The sequence below is a fragment of the Cebus imitator genome, unplaced genomic scaffold (assembly GCF_001604975.1).
Source record: "Cebus imitator isolate Cc_AM_T3 unplaced genomic scaffold, Cebus_imitator-1.0 Scaffold241, whole genome shotgun sequence".
Classification (NCBI taxonomy): Eukaryota; Metazoa; Chordata; class Mammalia; order Primates; family Cebidae; genus Cebus; species Cebus imitator.
In genome coordinates, this window is record NW_016107556.1 from 427,393 (window position 1) to 443,052 (window position 15,660).

Sequence of the window (15,660 nt, forward strand, 5' to 3'; positions counted from 1 at the left end):
AATATTTCTGACCACCTTTCCCAGGGGTGTCCACCAGAAGAGTTGAAGAGGTGAGAAAACCCAAGGTGAAGCCTGTTACCACGCAGGCAGAGCTGGCCCCTGCTGTAGACAGTGGTGGGAAGGGCCTGACTCACATGCTCCTCCTCAGAGCAGCCTCAAGATGATCCAGGGAATCAAACTCAACCGGGAGACATGATTCCTTCTCCCCCGCAATCACGCAAAAACAAAAGGTGGTGAAAAATTGTTCTGTTTTCACAAGAGATGAGGGAGCAGGCTTTCCAACATGCTGAGAGTAATTGTGCTTAGACACCTCATTCTTCCAAGCTGTCTAGACAAGTCGTTTCTCTGTGTTGTCTGAGTAATGAGGGTTCTTGCTGTCAACATCATTTTAGTGGTTCAGGTGTCACTTTCGCTTTCAGAAACCTATGGAATCCTTAAGAAACCTTAACACTCAAGGGTCTAACTTGCCAGAGAAATCTCATTCCAAGGACTGATTGTTTTTTATCACCTTCCATCTGGTCCTGAGTGGCTCAGTGTGTCACCAGAAAATAGACCTGTCAGGCAGAATCCAGCTTAATTCACCTGCTCTAAACAATTGCTACTGTTAACTAGGTTAGCCCTGGAGGTTTAGCATTGGTTTATAGGTTTCCTTCTAGCACCAGATGAACCCTGAAAGCAAAGCATGGATATGAGCTCAGTAGGAAACTAAGGTTTGAGGGAGGAAGAGTTTGTCACTTAGACCTCTTGGCTGTTGATTGAAACTGAACTTGGTCACATCATCTGCTTCCATATAATGAACTATGAGGGTTCATTATCCTACTTTCTATCTATGAAGATGGCTGAAAATTTTCAAGACACAAAATTTTGAAAACTCACTTACTGAATTATGGACAAAACTGTGACTTTCATTGGACAGAGAGAGTCTTCTAAGCGCACAGGGATCCCCAAATGGATTTTTCAGGACAAATGGCTCATGTGTCTGTACTTATTGTCTCTGCCGTGTAAAGAAGTAGCTAATGATTTCATCTGAATGTTGCCATAGAAAGTCTGTGAACCAGAATGAGACAAGGCAGCAGGGATACAGGTTTGTCCTGCTCTGGGAAGCATGGAGGATGTTGCACTTCACTCCTTTCTGAGAGTGTCTAGGAATATAGAAGCTCCTTGACTTACATCTCAATAAACCAATCGTAAGTCAAAAATATTGGAAGTGGAAAATGCAATGCATTGAATACACCCAACCTACTGAACATCGTAGCTTAGCCAAGCCTACCTTAAATGTGCTGAGAACACTTCTATTAGCCTACAGTTGGGCAAAATCATTTAACACAAAGCTTATCTTATAATAAAGTATTGAACATCTCATGTAATTTATTGAATACTGTACTGAAAGTGAAAACCAGAATGGTTGTATGGAAATGCAAAGTATGGTTTCTACTCAATGTGTATTGCTTTCACATCATCATAAATTTTTTTAAAATCCTAAGTTGAACCATCATTAGTCAGGGACCTTTGGTACTGCCAAGTCTCAGAGAAAACCCTTTTCTTGGGGAGCACCCACTGATGGCTCATTAGGTCTGTCCCCTCCCCAAGGTCCCTGTGTGCCTTTGAGCAAAAGTGACTTGTATTTGTGAATGTAAAATTTGTGAAACATGAGTTTTTCCAATGTGCTGCAAAGTGTTTTATTGTAAATTACTCATCTCAATAAAATTTATTTCAGGTGTGTGGGCTGTGCCTCTTGGATTTGCAATTATGTCACAACTGGTAACCTTTAAGATGGGGTTAGCAGGGATTAGAGGAAGGGAGCATGAAGAGTATCTACCCAACTCTGCATTTTACAGATGCAGAGATTCAAGCTCTGAGAAAGTAAATAGCCAGTTGAGGAACCTCTGCCTCTTCGTCTAGTGTTTCTTCCATTAATCAGCTGCCCAAGTTCCCTCTTTTGTGGTTATAAATCTGCGCTGCATGTTTTAACCTGGGACTGCATCTGTTCCTCGGTGACTCAGGATGAGGCGAAGCTGCCACTCAAGCCTTGAGAGTGATTCTCCCACTTGCCAGTGTGCGGGTCCACACCACATTCCCTGTGTTTACCATTCGGCCCCCGGTAGCCTGGGGTCCTGCTGTCCTACCAGGTAAGCTGAGTAAGCTTTCATTACATACGTAATTACCTGAAGCCATTCAGAGTAAAGGAAATTAGTTTCAAACAATTTCACAGAAGTTTGTAAATAGGGGTAATTTGTTAAGCGTAGAGAAAAATTTGAAAGAAAAATGAAAGGCATAGGAGAAGGAGAAGGAACTAAGAATGTGTTACCACTGTCTACGTGAGGTATTGTGCTAAATGCCTCTGAGCTCATTATCTCACTCACCTGCACAGCTGTCCTCCCAGGTGGGCCTTATTATGCAGATGAGGAAACAGGCTCAGCTAATTTAGGTAACCTGCTAAAGATCATGCACAGCTAAACTGGGAATAAGCCACCCTCTTGGAGATTAGGTTCTGAGAAGGTATGTAGAATAGAATCTTAATTTTTAAAAAATCTAGGATTCTTCACATTTCCCTCATTAAATGACACTTTTTGGGTAAAATCTATCAACCATCCTAAACATCTAGTGCTTGAGTTACATACTTTGGGAAATGCTTGACTAGATGCACTCCAAGGCCTCTTGCAGCTCAGTGGTCAAGGAATCCATTGTTTTAGTACAGGCAAGATCTATGGCTGCTTTGTGAGGTCAATTCTGGTTAGAATTGTCTTCCAAAAAAGCTTCTAAGTGACTCCTAAGTTGCTGAAGCCTGCTTGACTGTCTTAGTCTACTCTGAGTTTCTATAAAGGAATACTTGAGACTGGGTAATGTATAAAGAAAAGAGATTTATTTGGCTCACAGTTCAGAAGGCTGTCAAGAAGCATGGCACCAGCATCTGCCACTGGTGTGGGACCTTAGGAAGCTCCATTCATGGCAGAAGGTGAAGGGCACCAGGCATCACATGATGAGAGGCAGGAAGCAAGAGAGGAGGGAGGTGCCTGGCTCTTTTTAACAATCACTTCCCCCAGGAACTAATAGAGTGAGAACTCATGCATTACCACAAGGATGGCACAAAGCTGGTCATGAGGGACCTGTCCCCATGACCCAAACACTTCCCACCATGCTGCACTTCCAACATTGGGGGTCAAATTTCAACATGAGATTTGGAGGGGACAAATATCTAAGCTATATCACTGATCATGGCAGGTTGCCAAGAAAAACAGCCATTCCATAGCCAGCCTGGGCCTCAAGATCCTCAGGTAGCACAGGTGGAGCTACACTAAACCCTCACTGCTACTAAGCTTGCTGTGATGTGCCACAGGGATCTCTATGGTGATAGGAGTCCTTCCCAGGTGTCTAGATTCAGGGAGGAATCTGGGAAGATTGGGGATCTTGGAACTTCCACTGGGAAACATGCCTGGCTTAGAGTGTAGCCTGAGGATGGTAGGTGGATGCTGCCAGCCCCTTAGCACTGATCATTAGCATCTTCAGCATCTTCTGTATCTCTGTGCACCCCCCAATTCTTTCATTTCAAGGAGAGGTTAGGGAAGGAAGAAATGAAATACATGCAATGCTATGTTGTTTTTTGAAAGACTAAAAAAACAATGATATTTAATGTGAGAAAACTCTGGGGCTCAGAATCTTTTTTGAGGTTTTATAATCTCTCTTGCAGAGAATAAACTATCTGCTACTTCATGGGGATAGTGCTTTATTTTAATAGCTCCTTCTCTATTTCTGTTTCTAGTCCACTGGGGACCCTGTCTTCAGACTAGTTGTGAATCAGCTGAAATACGAGGAAGGCAAAGGAATTGTGAACACCAAATTCAGAATGTTGGTGACCCCAGATGGTGGAAAAGGGTTGTGGGTCAGTATGGGATAGGGGCAAGTTTAGATAATTGTCAACGTTCTATATTTTGTTTTGGGCAGTGAGTTCCTGGGTTTTTATTACATTATTTGAAAGAACTAGATGGCTAAAAGCAGGTCATACATGGACCAACATTAAAAGAGTACCAGAATTGGAGTCTGATCAATCCAGTTCTGTACCCCTGTGGTCTATAAACAAACAAGCAGTAAACCAATGGAAATGGAGGCCTAGAGGTCGAGGCCTTCACTTTTCTCCCCTGCATCCTTCCAATCAAGTTACATTTATATTTGCATTATTAAAACATGCAAATACAGTTCACTGCCAAGGCAATCAAGATATAACAATTACATTTCCTTTTCAAAAGAACTTTGTTTTTCTGCAAGTAAAATTTGCCTGTGTTTATTTGCTTAGTTTTCTGTATAATGAATTCTCCAATTTTTCCAGTTAAAACCGCTTTGAGACTTGGCGACACATTTCAAGTGCTCTGCCAGACACCACCAGAACTGGTTCCCCTCGACCGCCTGAGCTATCTATGCTGCTTTGCTATGGGCTAGTTGCTCTCCACATCTGCAGAATACCTGTTCTCCCAGGACGTCCCTTCTGCTTTCTCCAGTGTTAGCTCTAGGCAAGTTTCCAAGGTTCCTGTCTTTTTCTTATTTGGTTTACTCCCTTATTTTGGAAGTCCATATCTTGCAGCAGTTCCCCAAGACTGCTTAGATGCATAGGAATTCATTTCTTTTCAGATCTTGCATGCCTGTAAATGTCTTTAATTTAAACTCACATTTAATTAGCAGTATGTCTAAATACAGGATAATAGATTGAAAAGCATTTTCTCTTAGAATTTTGAAGACATTGATATTAGTTTTATATTGCTGCCTTAACAAATGACCACAGTCTTATTTGCTTAAACAACACAAACGCATGATCTTACAGTTCTGTAGGTACCTCAGAAGTCTGACACAGATGTCCTGGAGCTAAAATTAAGGCATCAGCAGGGCTTCACTCCTTTCTACTGCCTCTGGGAAGCATCCGCCTACTTGCCGTTTTCAGCTTCTTGTGACTGTCCGTATCCTATGGCCCTTTGTCCCTTCCTCCATCCTCAAAGCCATCCACTTTGCATCTTTCTGAACTTCTTTCACAGTCATATTTCCTTGACTTGCTTCTTTTGCCCCTGCCCTCTACTTTTCAGGACTTTTGTGATTATGTTGGGTTGACCTAGTAATCGGGGATAATCTATTACTGTCTTAAAGTCAGCTAATTAGCAACCTTAAATCCATCTGCAAACTTACTTGTCCTTTGCCTGAACATATTCACAGCTTCCAGGGATGAACATCATTTGGGGGCCATTATGCTGTCAATCAGCATTTCTCCTTTCTCTTCTATTTTCTAGCACTTCTGTTGAGAAACTGGATACTTTGCTATCCCCAGTTCTATGCATGTGAACTAAGACCCATCTGCCTTAGGTAGAGACCAAGCAAGTGACTCAAATGGGCTTCAATAGGAATCCCCATCTCCATACCTTTCAAATATTTGATGTTGGGACAAGCCTCTATGGTTCCTCTAAGGATGTGATGTTCCTTTTGGTTTACTGTCTTCACTGGGAGGAGAAGCTCCTGGGGCCTGTATGTGACATTACTGTAATTGTTCTCATGTTTAGATTCTGCCAGTTTTAAGTATTCCATCTCTACACTCAGGAAGTCAGGAACTAACTACAGGCTAGATGCATGCCCCTAACCCATGAGTAGGACATAAGTCGAAATTCCCTTTATCATTTGACCCCGCACAAATTCACATTTGGTGGGTATGTGAATGGTGACTCCTTGTCCACTGTGTGCTCTGGGACACCTGTGCCTCATCCTATAATGCTACCCAATCCTCATGGCCTTCAAACCCTAAGAAATAAGAATAAATTCCAGATTCCCATGTCCTGAAGATCTATAGTCTGTCAGGATTTCTGGAATGAATTCTTTATTGATCACTGTTCTTTGTGGTAGAAAACAAAAATCATTCTAGCTAGCTTAAATGTAAAAGTAATTTATTACAGGATAGCTGAGAGATTGCAAGATTTTCAGGAACACTAGGGAACAAGGTTTGGAAGTTTAACAAGCGGAAGTAGTCAACCAAGAGAAATGCCCAATTATTCTATGAGACTGCACTGGAAGAAAACCTATTGCTGCAATTGGTTATCATTAAACTCTTAGGATAGTAGAATCTCTGCTGCAGATGCAACAGATGAACCAAATGCCCCCAACTCAGGATTTTCCAGAAGAACTCTTTGACCTTCTCACAGCCTCTATGTTACATAGCTCACTTTTGCCTTCCAAGTCCCTGTGAGTTTGTCCCCTACCAGAATCTGAGTCACAAGCAGATCACTAACTACAAAAGGGTTCAAGATATGTCATTTTTTAAAGCATTCCAGCCTCTATAATATAAGAAAGCCATTGGAGTGGATATTAAAAAGGAACCAATCTGATGTATTTGTTATAGCAAAGATTATAGGAAGCAATCACTCTCAGACTTTGAAAGTCTAAAAATCACTTTGCTATGCACTTACTCTGGAATATTAGTTTAGTCATGCAATGAATAACAGGTTGGCTGTCATTTTACCTTAACACTTTTAGAGCTTTATTTTATTGTTTCTGGCATCTATTATTAGTGATGCAGATATTGCTGCTGGAAAGTCTTTCCTTGGTAGGAAAAACATTTCCTTTTTATCTTATTTTTTATTTTCTAGTTTTATTAGGGCATAATTGACAAATAAAAATTATATAGATTTATGGTATACAGTCTGACATTTTGATATAAATATACATTGTAAAATGATTAAATCAAGATCATCAACATATCTATCATCTCGTGTAATAGTCATTCTACTAGTAGGGAGAATATTTAAGATCTACTCTCAGCAATTTTCAAGTGTATCCTACATTATTACTATATGTAGTCATTGTGCTATGATGGCAGCATTCATTCATCCTGTCTAGCTAACCGAAGCTTTGCGCCCTTTGACCAACATCTCCCTATTTCTCTCACCTCCCTCCTGGCATGACCCAGCCCCTGGCAACCAGCATTCTACCCTCTACTTCTATCATCAGTTCAACTTTTTAGATTCCAAATATAAATGAAATCATGCTGTATTTGTAGTTCTGTGCCTGGCTCATTTAACTTGACATAAAATCCTTAAGGTTCATTTGTGGGTAGCTTTTAAGATTTTATCTTTGATGTTTTGAATTTTTACTATTGAGTATTTGGGTACATATTTGTTTTTATTTCTTCTGTTTAGAACTCTGTGTGATCCTTCGCTCTAAGGATTTATGGTTTTTTTCACTTCTGAAAAATGAAATGCCATTATCATATGGAATATCACTGTGTTAGTCCATCTTTGTGTTTCTCTACAGAAGTATCTGAGGCTGCGTAATTTATTAAGAAAAGAGGTTTAATTCGCTAATGGTTCTGCAGGCTTTATGAGAAACTTGGCACTGGCATCTGCCTGGCTTCTGGTGAGGGCCTCGGGGAGCTCATGGCAGAAGGAGAAGTGGGATCAGGCAGCAGGCACGTCACATGGTGAAAGTGGGAGCAAGGGAGAGACGAGGTCCCAGATTTTTTTAATTAACCAGATCTTGCATGGTCTAACAGAGACAGAACTAACTTATCACCAAGGGGATGTTGCTAAACCATTCATGAAGGATTCATTCTCACAATCCAATCACCTCCCACCAGACCCCACCTCCAACATTGGGAATCACATTTCTTTATTTTTTACTTTTATTTTTTAATTGTACTTTAGGTTCTGGAGTACCTGTGCAGATCATGTGGGATTGTTGCATAGGTACATACATGACACGGTGGTTTGCTGCCTCCATCCCCCCATCACCTATATCTGGCATTTTTCCTCATGTTATCCCTCCGCAACTTCCCCAACCCCCTGTACCTCCCTTAGCCCTCACCAACAGACCCCAATGTGTGATGCTCTCTTCCCTGTGTCCATGTGTTCTCATTGTTCAACACCTGCCTATGAGTGAGAACATGCGGTGTTTGATTTTCTGTTCTTGTGTCAGTTTGCTGAGAATGATGGTTTCCAGATTCATCCATGTCCCTACAAAGGACACGAACTCATAGTTTTTTATGGCTTGCTGAGAATGATGGTTTCCAGATTCATCTATGTCCCTACAAAGGACACAAACTCATAGCTTTTTATGGCTGCATAGTATTCCATGGTGTATATATGCCATATTTTCCTTGTCCAGTCTATCATCAATGGGCATTTGTGTTGGTTCCAGGTCTTTGCTATTGTAAACAGTGCTGCTATAAACATACGTTTACATGTGTCTTTACAATAGAATGATTTATAATCCTTTGGATATATACTCAATAATGGGATTACTGGATCAAATGGAATTTCTATTTCTAAGTCCTTGAGGAATCACTACACTGTCTTCCACAATGGTTGAACTAATTTAAACTCCCACGAACAGTGTAAAAGTGTTCCTGTTTCTCCACATCCTCTCCAGCATCTGTTGTCTCCAGATTTTTTAATGATCACCATTCTAACTGGTGTAAGTCGTATCTCAATGTGGTTTTGATTTGCATTTCTCTAATGACAAGTGATGATAAGCATTTTTTTCATATGTTTGTTGTCCTTATATATGTCTTCTTTTGAAAAATGTCTGTTCATATCCTTCTCCCAGTTTTGAACGGGGTTTTTTTTTTTTCTTGTAAATCTGTTTTAGTTCTTTGTAGATTCTAGATATTAGCCCTTTGTCAGATGGGTAGATTGCAAAAAATTTTCCCATTCTGTTGGTTGCCAGTTCACCCTAATGATTGTTCTTTTGCTGTACAGAAGCTCTGGAGTTTAATAAGATCCCATTTGTCTATTTTGGCTTTTGTTGCCAATGCTTTTGGTGTTTTGGTCATGAAGTCCTTGCCAATGCCTATGTCCTTAATGGTTTTGCCTAGGTTTTCTTCTAGTGTTATTATGGTGTTAGGTCTTATGTTTAAGTCTTTAATCCATCTGGAGTTAATTTTAGTGTAAGGTGTCAGGAAGGGGTCCAGTTTCTGTTTTCGGCACATGGCTAGCCATTTTTCCCAACACCATTTATTAAACAGGGAATCCTTTCCCCTTTGCTTGTTTTTGTCAGGTTTGTCAAAGATGAAATGATTGTAGATGTGTGGCATTGCCTCTGAGGCATCTATTCTGTTCTATTGGTCTATGTCTCTGTTTGGGTACCATTACCATGCTGCGTTGATTACTGTAGCCTTGTAGTATAGTTTGAAGTCAGGTAGCGTGATGCCTCCAGCTTTGTTCTGTTTGCTTAGGATCTTGGCTATGCAGGCTCTCTTTGGGTTCCATATGAAGTTTAAGGTGACTTTGTCCAGTTCTGTGAAGAGGGCCATTGGTACCTTGATGGGGATAGCATTGAATCTATAAATTACTTTGGGCAGTATGGCCATTTTCACAATATTGATTCTTCCTAACCATGAGCATGGAATGTTTTTCCATCTGTTTGTGTCCTCTCTTATTTCCTTGAGCAGTGGTTTGTAGTTCTCCTTGAAGAGGTCCTTTACATCCTTTGTTAGTTGTATTCCTAGGTATTTTATTCTCTTTGTAGCAATTGTGAATGGGAGTTAGTTCTTGATTTGGCTCTCTGTTAGTCTGTTATTGGCGTATATGAATGCTTGTGATTTCTACACATTGATCTTGTATCCTGAGACTTTGCTGAAGTTTCTTATAAGTTTAAGCAGATTTTGAGCTGAGACAATGGGATCTTCTAAATATACAATCATGTAGTCTGCAAATAGAGATAAATTGACTTCCTCTTTTCCTGATTGAATAATCTTTGTTTCTTTTTCTTGTCTAATTGCTCTGGCTAGAATTTCTAATACTATATTGAATAGGAGTGGTGAGAGAAGACATCCTTGTCTAGTGCAAGATTTCAAAGAGAATGCTTCCAGTTTTTGCGCATTCAGTATGATATTGGCTATGGGTTTATCCTAAAAAGTTTTTATTATTTTGAGATATGTTCCATCAGTACCTAGTTTATTGTGAGTTTTTAGCATAAAGGGCAGTTGGATTTTGTCGAAGGCCTTCTCTGTATCAATTGAGATAATCATGTGGTTTTTGTCTTTGGTTCTGTTTATGTGGTGGATTACATTTAAAGACTTGCATATATTGAACCAGCCTGGCATCCATGGAATGAGGCCTACTTGATTGTGATGGATAAGCTTTTTGATGTGCTGTTGCAATCAGTTTGGCAGTATTTTACTGAAGATTTTTGCATCTATGTTCACCATGGAACATAGATGAAGTTTTTTGTTGTTGTTGTTGAGTCTCTGCTGGGTTTTGGTCTCAGGATGATGTTGGTCTCATAAAATGATTTGAGAAGGATTCCCTCTTTTTGGAGTGTTTGGAAGAGTTTCAAAAGGAATGGTACCAGCTCCTCTTTGTACATCTGGTAGAATTAGGCTGTGAACCCATCTGGACCTGGGCTTTTTTTGGTTGGTAGGCTATTAATTGCTGCCTCAACTTCAGCCCTTGTTATTGGTTTATTCAGGGTTTCAACTTCTTCCTGGTTTAGTCTTGGGAGGGTGCAAGTGTCCAGAAACTTATCCATTTCTTCCAGGTTTGCTGGTTTATGTGCATAAAGTTCTTTGTAGTAATCTCTGATGGTATTTCTGTGGAATCAGTGGTGGTACCCCTCTGTCGTTTTTTATTGCATCTATTTGATTCTTCTCTCTTTTCTTTTTTATTAATCTGGCTAGTAGTCTGTCTATTTTGTTGATCTTTTCAAAAAACCAGCTCCTGGATTTATTGATTTTTCAAAGGGTTTTCTGTGTCTCTATCTCCTTCAGTTCTTCTCTGATCTTAGTTATTTCTTGTCTTCTGCTAACTTTTAAATTTGTTTGATCTTGCTCCTCTAGCTCTTTCCAGTTTGACGATAGGATGTCGATCTTAGATCTTTCCTTGCTTCTCATGTGGGCATTTATTGCTATAAATTTTCCTCTAGACACTGCTTTAAATATGTCCCAGAAATTCTGGTACATTGTGTCTTCATTCTTGTTGGTTTCGATAAACATCTTTATTTCTGCCTTCATTTCATTTTATATCCAGTCGACATTCAGGAGCCAGTTGTTCAGTTTACATAAACTCGTGCAATTCTGTGTTAGTTTCTTAATCCTGAATTCTAATTTGATTGCACTGTGGTCTGAGAGACTGTTATGATTTCTGTTCTTTTGCATTTGCTAATGAGTTATTGATTTCCAACTATGTGATCGATTTTAGAGTATGTGTGATGTGGTGATGAGAAGAATGTATATTCTGTGGATTTGGGGTGGAGAGTTCTGTAAATGTCTATTAGGTTTGCTTAGTCCAGATCTGAGTTCAAGTCTTGGATATCCTTGTTAATTTTCTGTCTTGTTGATCTGTCTTATATTGACAGTGGAGTGTTAAAGTCTCCCACTATTATTGTGTGGGAGTCTAAGTCTCTTTGTAAGTTGTTAAGAACTTGCTTTATGTATCTTGGTGCTCCTGTATTAGGTGTGTATATATGTAGGATAATTAGCTCTTCTTGTTGTATTGATCCTTTTACCATTATGTAATGTCCTTCTTTGTCTCTTTTGATTTTTGTTGGTCTAAAGTCCCTTTTATCAGACTAGGATTGCAAGTCCAGCATTTTTTTGCTCTCCATTTGTTTGGTAAATCTTCCTTTATCCCTTTATTTTGAGTCTATGTGTGTCCTTGCACATGAGATGGGTTTCCTAAATACCACACGCTGATGGGTCTTAACTTTTTATCCAATTTGCCAGTCTGTGTCTTTTGATTGGAGCACTTAGCGCATTTACATTCAAGGTTAATATTGTTATGTGTGAATTTGATCCTGCCATTTTGATGCTAGCTGGTTGTTTTCCCCGTTAGTTGATGCAGTTTCTTCATTGTGTCGATGGTCTTTACCATTTGGTACATTTTTGGAGTGGTTCGTCCTGGTTGCTCCTTTCCATGATTATTGCTTCTTTCAGGAGCTCTTGTAAGGCAGGCCTGGTGGTGACAAAATCTCAGCAATTGCTTGTTCATAAAGGATTTTCTTTCTCCTTCACTTATGAAGCTTAGTTTGGCGGGATATGAAATCCTATGTTGAAAGTTCTGTTCTTTAAGGATATTGAATATTGGCCCCACTCTTTTGGGTTTTAGGACATCTGTCAAGAGACCTGCTGTGAATCTGCTGGGCTTCCCTTTGTGGGTAACCTAACCATTCTCTCTGGCTGCCCTTAGCTTTTTTTCTTCATTTCAACCCTGGTGAATCTGACGATTATGTGCCTTGGTATTGCTCTTCTTGAGGAATATCTTTATGGTGTTCTCTCTGTTTCCTGGACTTGAATGTTGGCCTTCCTTGCTAGGTTGGGGAAGTTCTCCTGGATAATATCCTGAAGAGTATTTTCCAGCTTGGATTCATTCTCTCTGTCACATTCAGGTACACCTGTCAAACATAGATTAGGTCTTTTCACATAATCCCATATTTCTTGGAGCTTTTGTTCATTTCTTTTCACTCTTTTTTCTCTGTTCTTGCCTTCTCATTTTATTTCATTGAGTTGATCTTCAGTCTCTGAAATCCTTTCTGCTTGGTCGATTCAGCTATTGAAACTTGGTGTATGCTTCGCAAAGTTCTCGTGTTGTGTTTCAGCTCCATCAAGTCGTTTATATTCTTCTGTAAGCTGCTTATTCTTGATAGCATTTCATCTAACCTTTTTTCAAGGTTCTTAGTTCCTTTGCATTGGGTTAGAACATGTTCTTTTAGTTCAGAGAAGTTTCTTATTACCCACCTTCTGAAGCCTGTTTCTGTCAATTCATCAGACTCATTCTCCATCCAGCTTTGTTCCCTTACTGGTGAGGAGTTGTGATCCCTTGGAGGAGGAGAGGCATTCTGGTCTTTGGTGTTTTCATCCTTTTTGCACTGGTTTCTTCCCGTCTTTGTGGATTTATCTACCTGTGGTCTTTGTAGTTGGAGACTTTTGGATGGGGTCTCTGAGTGGACATCCTTTTTGTTGATGTTGAAGCTATTTCTTTCTGCTTTTTAGTTTTCCTTCTAACAGTTAGGCTCCTTTTGTATAGGACTACTGGAGGTCCACTGCAGACCCTGTTTGCCTGAGGATCACCTGTGGGGGCTGCAGAACAGTAAGGGTTGCTGCCAGTTTCTTCTGTTATCTTCGTCCCAGAAGGGTACACACCAGATGTCAGCCTGAGCTCTCCTTTATGAGGTGTGTCTTTGGGTATATGGGGGTTGGGGAGCTGTGTGAGGAGAGAGTCTGTTCCTTATCAGAGCTCAATTGCTGTGCTGGGAGCTCCATTGTTCCATTCAGAGCTGCTGGGCAGGTATTTTTAAGTTTGCTGCAGTGGAACTCATAACCACCTCTTTTCCCAGGTGCTCTGTCCTGGGAAGGTGGGGCTTTATTTATAAGTTCCTGACATGCTGCTGCCTTTTTTAGAGATGCCCTGCCCAGCAAGGAGGTAGTCTAGTACAGTCTGCCATCAGAGGTATTGCATAGTTCCTGCGGGCTCTGCCCAGCTGCTGTGTAAACGTCCTTGCAGTTTTGTTTAGAGGTTTCGTTAGAACTGCCTTGGTAATGGTGGTCTGCCTCAGTAATGGCAGATGCCTCAGTAATGGCAGACTGTGTTGGTAATAGCGGACTGCTTCGGTAGTGGTGGACAGCCTCGGTAATGGCAGACACCCTACCGAGCTGGACCATCCTGGGTCCAGCTGCACTTGCTGCAAAACTCTCACTCCAGAACATTTCAGATTGCTGGTCTTTGTGGGGGTGGGACCTGCTGAGTCAGATCACCTGGGCGGCTCTGTCTCCCAAGCATTCCAGGTGCCAGTTGAAATGGCTGCCCAGATTTGTGTGAGTTTTTGTGCAGAAACCCATGGTGCTGGCTCAGCTGTGTTGGAATCTCGTGGTGCTTTTTGGCCCAGGAGTCTCCTGGTCTGTGGGCAGTAAAAACTCATTTGGAAATGTGGTAATTATTCACCCTCTGCATTGTTCTTGCTGGGAACTGCACTCCAGAGCTATTCCTATTCAACTATCTTGGATCTCTCCCATCAGGAATCACATTTCAACATTGGATTTAGAGTGGACAAACATCCAAACCATATCAATTACCTGTCCCTGTTTTCTCTTTTCCTCACTCTGGAACACCTGTCATTTTTTGGGAGCTTCCTATTAGATTTCCTTTGACTCTTAATTTCTCTTTCATATTTTTCATCTCTTTATGTCTCTGTGTTACATCCATATAATTTCTAGAGATCTTTTAATCCATTCCTTCTCTCTTTACTTGAATCGAGTCTACTACTTATTGCATTTTAAAAAATGGAAATGGGTTTTTTTTTTTTTTTTGAGACAGAGTCTTACTCTGTCACCCAGGCTAGAGCACAGTAGTGCAATCATGGCTCACCACAGCTCCACCTGGGTTCAAATGATCCTCCTTGCCTCAGCCTCCAGAGTAGCTGGGACTACAGGCATGTGCCACCACACCCAGCTAACTTTTGTATTTTTTGTAAAGATGAGTCTTGCCATTTTGCCCAGGCTGGTTTCTAACTCCTGGGCTCAATTGACCCACCACCTTCTATAGCTTCCTAAAGTGCTGGGATTACAGGTGTAAGCTACTATGCCTGGCTCAAATGACTATTTTCTTATATTTTTCATGTGACCGTATATTCCTTTTTGAAATATATCTGCTTTTTTTCTCTCAATATCCTCTCCTGGTATGATGAACAATATTCCTTCTTTTATGTCTTTGAACAGGTAAGTCATTTTCTAAGTTCTTCAGAGATTGAGCCATTTTCCATCATTTCTTGACTACACATTTTTCTATTTGTTCTAATTGTCTCTTTTATGAGGGCAAATTTCCATGTATATTTTGTATTTTTTGTTTATTAGCTCATATTTGGTAAGAATTGTGTTTTATAGAAGAACTGTGGAAGTTCCATGTATGCACAGGTATTCTGGTGAATAAGTTGACATCTGCCTCTGTCAGGACCCCTGAATTTTAGGTGAACTGTATGGTTTTATCGAACTTTATTTTTTGACTCCCTCATAGTTTAAACATTTGTTCATTCTGTAATCTTTTCCCGTACCTAGATGAAGGTGGACAGACTCTATGACTTTTTAAAATAAGCTTCTATCTTTTAAAATAGTTTTAGACATATAGAAAATTTGCAAAGGCAGTACAGAGAATTCAATATTTTGACATATATGTCATACCATTATAAGATATTTATAGTAAGAAAATTTACCTAAAATTAGGCAAAATACCTAATTGGCTCACATAATTACAAGGTAATAAAATTAGGTAAAATTACCTAAAATTAGGTATTATTTCTTATTATAAATATCTTATATTGGTATGACATATATGTCAAAATATTGAATTAATACTGATACATGACTATTAACTAAAGTCCATGCTTTATTCAAATTTCCTTAGGTTTTACCTGAGGTCCTTTTCCTGTTTCAGGATTCCCTCTAGTACATCACATTTCATTTCATTTTATCTTCCTGTCTCCTTAAGCTCCTTCAACTGTGATGGTTCCTCCAACTCTCTTTGCTTTTGATGACGTCAACAGTCTGAAGGCATACTGGTCAGGTATTTTGAAGAATGTCCCTCAACTGAGATTTGCGTGATATTTTTCTCATCATTAGATGGGGTTTTGAATTTGAGGGAGAAAGACCATAGAAGTAAAGTGCTATTTTTATCACATTATATCAAAACATGAATTGCTACTATTGATGTT